Source organism: Giraffa tippelskirchi, chromosome X (assembly GCF_054371585.1).
Source record: "Giraffa tippelskirchi isolate mGirTip1 chromosome X, T2T-mGirTip1v1.2.pri, whole genome shotgun sequence".
NCBI lineage: Eukaryota > Metazoa > Chordata > Mammalia > Artiodactyla > Giraffidae > Giraffa > Giraffa tippelskirchi.
Genome location: NC_137289.1, coordinates 95,068,780 through 95,074,799, shown reverse-complemented (window position 1 = coordinate 95,074,799; position 6,020 = coordinate 95,068,780). Strand labels below are relative to the sequence as shown.

The 6,020-nt window shown below is 53.4% G+C and overlaps 1 long non-coding RNA gene across 1 annotated transcript; it reads left to right on the top strand.

Moving 5' to 3' along the window:
- The first annotated feature begins 1,321 nt into the window (after positions 1-1,321).
- LOC145535548 (uncharacterized) lies at positions 1,322-3,192 on the top strand. Its single transcript, XR_014075463.1, has 3 exons — positions 1,322-1,689; positions 2,019-2,147; positions 2,327-3,192. It is a non-coding gene; the product is annotated as an uncharacterized LOC145535548 (long non-coding RNA).
- Positions 3,193-6,020: the final 2,828 nt, after the last annotated feature.

Sequence of the window (6,020 nt, the reverse complement as noted above, 5' to 3'; positions counted from 1 at the left end):
CCAGGGCCAGTCTTGGCCCAGGAGGAGCCATAATGCAGGGTTAAGCCTAAAGGAGAAATGTGGTGCTCTGGGCTTGTCGGTGCACGGGGACAGAGGAAGGACATGCTCCACTTCCTCCTTCTTGTTGGGAGCTTGAATTTCACTTTCCCTCCCTATTTTAGCCAATTGAGTGCTGAAAACCATGCCCTGCTCCAGACGTCCATTGCCGTCTGTCTGCAGAATTCTCTGGTGATGCGGACCTTGCAGCGCTATTTCCCCCCCTCCACTTTTTACTAAGCCTCTGCACGAAAGTCAGGGTTAAATCTAGCGTATGTGCCCTAGCCTCAAGTGTCCTTCCCGAGGGCATTGATTTCTGCAGTAGATGGATCAGGCTTCATCTTGTGCCTGTGCTGCTGTTGGGGGTTCAGGGTCCACATAGTTCGGTGATTGTTAAGTGCAGAAAATGAAAATGAGCTACTGTGCCCTCTCTGACTTTAGTTTTAGCTTCTGCACTTCTTAATACTGTATTTGTCTTCTGGTTGGAGGGGAGGTTCTGGGATCCAGATATTCAAGGAGTGCAACATAAGTGAAGACAATGTAAGAAGCCGGAGAATAAGACAGTAGTTTATTGCCATTCAGTATTAATTTTGGAATATTTTCTCATTTTATGAAGTGAAGTGAAGTGAAAGTCGCTCAGTCGTGTCTGACTCTGTGCGACCCCATGGACTATAGCGTCCATGGAATTCTCTAGGCCAGACAACTGGAGTGGGTAGCCTTTCCCTTCTCCAGGGGATCTTCCCAACCCAGGGGTCGAAGCAAGGTCTCCTACATTGCAGGCCGAGTCTTTGCCAGCTGAACCACAAGGGAGGCCTGTGCCATGGCAATACTGTCTGAAAACTGAAGTGATGGATGAACACATGAAAGCACTTGAAATAACGCTTGGACCATAGGAAGTGCTAGCTATCACTACGGTCAAAGAACACAGCTATGATGTGGAGTGGGCAAAAAGGGGACCAGGGTGGGTGGTGTGGCTTGGCCCCTTGCCCTCGACTCCCACCTTAGTCCCGTGAGACCCTTTGCGGCATACGTTGGAGAAATCAAAGTTGCACTGTGGAACTAGCTTTAGGCCATGAGACGGGAAAGTTGGCATTTGTGTCTCAGTGACGTCTCCGTGGACACTTGGCGGGCTCCATTCTACGCCATCTGAGCCGGCACTGGAGGGGCCCGTGTGCGCAGGCGCATCGGGGGCACCTGAAAGGAGCGTGGCATTGTGTCGGAGCGGAGTCCCTCCAGCCTCACGGGGTCTCCATGGCAGCCCATGGGTGGCTGGGCTGTATGCGCAGGCGCACTTTTGGCGTCCTTGCGCAGAAGGGGAGGGACTTCGTGAGGGGCCCAGTCTCTCCGCCCCTTATTTGGCATCTGAGGGAGACGCGCAGCAGCCATGCAGGCATCGCGTGGTGGTGCCGGTGGTGCAGAGGGCCGAGATGACCAGCATAGCTCCAGAGCACCTCCTTGCCAGAGTGGTTCAGGCAGCGCCGAAGGTGAGGATCATCACCGGTCCCCAGAAGGCCGGGGTGGGCCTGGCAGAGGAAGAGCGGTGATGGAAGATCCTGGAGCTTGTCCCCGGTGTGAGCAGGCACCAGGTGGCCTAGGACCTGCTGGAGATGTAGCACCCGTGGTTGTAAGGCGTAGACGTGAAGAGGTGGTGCTGTATCCTTTTCATGGAGCCTTTCTGGGCAGGGTCAGTGGTGTGGTGGTGGGAAACATGCCGGCAGCCTGAGGAAGGGATAGAAGGGAGTACGGGGGCGATCCGGGGCAGCAGGACTGGGCAGCCTGGCAGGAAAGGAGGTTGTCGAGGCCTGAGGAGCCTGGAGGGTGGGGGAGATGGACCGAAGGGTTAGGGAGGCAGCTCAGGGTGGTCTCAGGTTGTGGTTGGGAGGATGGGCATCCTGGGGTAAAAGCGGGCCTCTGAGGTGTGAGGAAGCCCGAGATACCAGAAAATTCAGTAATGGATGGTGCCTTAACCGTGTCTCTCCCAGCACACTCAGAGTGCCTTTCCAGTCGCCCCTGGAGGCAGACATGGCTCGCAGATCTCTGCTCCCAGATGCCCAACGCCACCAAGGATTGATTCGGAAGGAATTTGCAGTGAATGGCAGTGACCTGCTTGTGTGAGTTCCAGACGAGTTTGCCTTGGGAAGTGGGGGGTGGCGGGTGCTGTGGTCTGAGTTCCCTCTTAAGCGTGCTATGATGGAGACACTGTGGGGCTTGGTATAAGGAGGGGGGTTGGTACCCTAGACCTACAGGAGCAATCTTCCCTTTAACCTGATTTTCTTTTCCCTGCTTTTAGTAGATGGACTGCTGAAGACATTGCTTTCATCCGACTTTCCATGAACCCATTCCTCGATCAGCTTTCCCTGGTGATTCAGAACATTCGGAGCCTTGGGCTCCCACCTCGCTGAGGAAAGGGGCTGAGGCCTAACCTTGTGTCCCCTACTCAGCGGGGCATAGGGAATTCAAGCTAAGAGTCATCGCCACTTTGTTATTTGAGTCTAAGTTTTTGCCTTTACTGGCCTTTGGTCTCTCTTGGTTCACTTGCTTTGTTTCCCTGCTGCTTGAGGAGTGGGGTGCTTCAGTGTTTATTACAGCAGAAAATAAAACTAAGTCACTTTTTGTGCCCCAGTTTCTTTTCAGCTAATGCGCTTTGGATTTTAAAAACACTTTTTATCTTTGTTCTCGTGTTAGAGGGAAGGTACTGAAATTCAGATGTTTGAATTCCAATAACAAGGGAATTGAAAACAATTTGGGAAAATGAAAATCGAGCCCTATGTTCAGCACTAAATACTGTCTACATTTAAGAATTTTTTCTAGTTGTACTTGCACATTAAATATATAATAGCATGTGATGTAGAAGTTATCATGTTTAGCTTTAATTTTTTTCCTGAATTTTTTTTCATTTGGTATACTAGCTTTTCCACTTTCTAAATTCTCTTCAGAAATGTGTTATTCAATAGATAGAAGATGCAACATAATGTAATTATTGGGACTTCCCAGGCAGTCCAGTGGATAAGACTATGCACTTCCAGTGTGAGGGCTGCAGGTTCAATCCCTGGCAGCAGAACTACGATCCCACATGTCTTGTGGCGTGGCCAAAAAATTAAAATTGGGTCTTTAAATAAAAACAACAACAACAATAATAATCTCATTATGGAACATGTAAGTTGTTTCCACGTTTTTCATTACTATGGTTAATGAATTAGTGGAATTTATAATTCTTTCCATTAATGGTTATTTCCTTAAAGTATTAATATATTCCAAGAATTTGAAATACTGACCTGTTTACTTCTCTCTTTCTTTTTTTTTTAATTAATTTATCTTTTCAATTGGAGGCTGATTACTTTACAGTATTATAGTGGTTTTTGCCATACATTGACATGTCCAGGCTCCCCCTGGGGTCCTCTTGGCCACAGAGCAGGGGACAGACATAGGCAGTAGACCAGGTCTTTGCACACCCTAAAACTGACTGGGAGCCAGAATCAACAGAAACTGGGAGGGTGGAAAGGTGGGATGGGGATGCCCCCCACACAGGAAAGGGTCAGCCAATGCTGGTGGCTCTTCCCCTCCAGTGTGGGTGAGGGAATGCTGCTGGGGGGCCGAGGACTCTCCAGCCAGGGGGTGGGGCTCAGGGACCGGATTGAAGTACAACCCCTGATGCAGTCACCTCCCATGTCACCAGTGGTCCCTGGCAGATGAACCCCACGCCCAGGCAGTGCTACCTCAGCCACAGGGTCTCCTCCGGATGTACCTTGCCTGTTGACTTGACCCCTTTCCAGACACAGAAGTAGACCAGCACCCATCAGATCAGCAGACACAGGGTCACCTCCCAGTTGAGGTCCCCTGGTACCTCCAGCCTTCTGGACAGCCTCAAGACATTGACCCTGGGGAGGGAAAGGCCATGAGAGCTGTGCCAGCAGGAGAGGGCAAGAGACTGCGAGTGTCCAGGAGAACAGGACCCTTCCCTCTGCCCTTGAGTCTAGCTGGTTCCTCCGGTGCTTCTGAGGAGCCCGGGGCTCGCCCACAGCCTGGAGTCCCTGCAGTCTGTGTGCCTGGACCCGCAAGCATCCCTGCCCCATGCCTTCCCCAGTGGGCACAACAGTAGTCCCCACTTCCCTCTCCAGGTGGGCAGGAACAGCCTACTCCACATTCTTGGTCTCAGGACTGCAGGGCCGGTTCCCAGCGCACCCCCATGTGCATGCACCTGCACATGCCCACATGCACGGACAAGATCGCAGACTTGATCTACGTGTGGGAGACGAATGGGACCGACCGGGCCTGGCCCTGGTGCTCGACTCCCTTCCAGAAGTTGAAGTCAGAAGGCTGGTCACGTGTGAACATGGCAGCAGAGGTGTAAGGGGAAGGGGCTCACTTGGTGTTTCCACGTTTGGTGGGAAACTGTCACGTGCTCATAACCACCTAGGAGGGACATCCAGGGACTGATGTCAGGGCCTGATTGCATAGGCGTTCTCGGCACCCATAGTAACGTCACCCACCCAGGAGCGTGGTTTCCTTTGGGTGCCTCAGCCCCTCAGACGGTCCGGCTGGCCGTGGTGGGCTGAACTGCAGCATGAGTGGTCCTGGAGGTTGCAGACCCAGGTGCCGGCAGAGGTGGCATGGCAGGAGGTGCTAGAGGCCATGGAGGCCCGGATAAACCTGGTGACCCAAATGGCCCCGAAGGGAACCAGGGCCTCAGAGGCGTGGGAGAGGCAAGTGCAGCCGCGGCTGGTGCCCCAGAACCAGCTCATGTACCTCAAGCTCCGGGACCTGGCAGAAACGCCTTGCCAGGCTTGGGCGGACAGGCCTTGGCAGGGCCCGGTGGACACGCTGCGCCTTGGCCAGGTGGACAAGCCATGCCAGGGCCGGGTGGCCACACCGACCCAGGACCAGGTGGGCATGTGGTGCCAGGGCCCGGTGGTATGCCACCCCAGGGCCAAGAGAACACACCGGGCCGTGGCCTGGTGGACATGCTGCATCGGGACTTGGTGGGCATGTGCTGCCCGTGGCCAGAGGGCCTAGAAGCCAACTTCTCAATTTGTATCCTATTTGAAGAGAGGTGAGGGGTTGGACCAGGGAGGAATCGGCCTACTGTAGACAGTGGAATGGAGAGAAGGCGGTCAGCCTGGGGATAGGAAGGGCTGTGGGGAGGGAGACCAAGAAGACGGCTGGAGGGTCTGGCCTCGGGGGTATGGGTCAGGGGTGGCAGGGAGAGATGGTGGGTGGAGATGGCCTGAGGGACTGGAAGGGCTGGGAGCAGATTGGTGTGGCGATGGAGACAAGTGAGAACGGCCAGAAGGAAACAGGCCTCTGAATGAAGAGTAGGCCTGAGGCACAGGCAAGGTTGATGTGAGATGGTCCCTTAACCTCGCCTCCACCAGCTCCATCGTAGTGCTCTTCCCATCACCCATGGAGGCAGAGATGGCCCGCCAGTCCCTGAGCCCACGCGTCCAGCCCTACCACAGGGCAGTAGGGAAGGAGCTCACAGTGAACGGCAGCATCCTAGCGATGTTAGTTTGCAAAGGGGCCTGGGCGGGTGGCAGGTGTCTGGGGTCATTCTAATAGTCAATTGGAAACCCCTGAAAGGCGAAGTCTAGGGATGTAGACATGTGCAGGGAGCCTGTCACCAGCTGAGGAGGCAGAGAGAATTAGAGGAACAGTTCCCACATTTAATTTGATTTTCTTTTTCCCTCCCTTTTTAGCTGGCTGACTGCTAAAAATGGTGGCCACTTCCGAATTTCCATCATCTCTTGTCTCAAGCAGCTTTTCCTGTTGGTTGGGATCAACCAACCAATGACAGGGTACTTTGTGCCCCTGGTTATCCCTGATCCTAGGCCAAGTAAGAGCACCTAAGATTAACCTAGGCAGTGCATCCTTCCCCAGGGCATTGATTCCTACACTGGTTGCTGATTTATTATGAGGGCCTAATTGTTTGTTTTTCTTGGCCTTTGGGCACTCTTGGCCTTGTTGTTTTCCTCTGGCTGGAGGAAGAG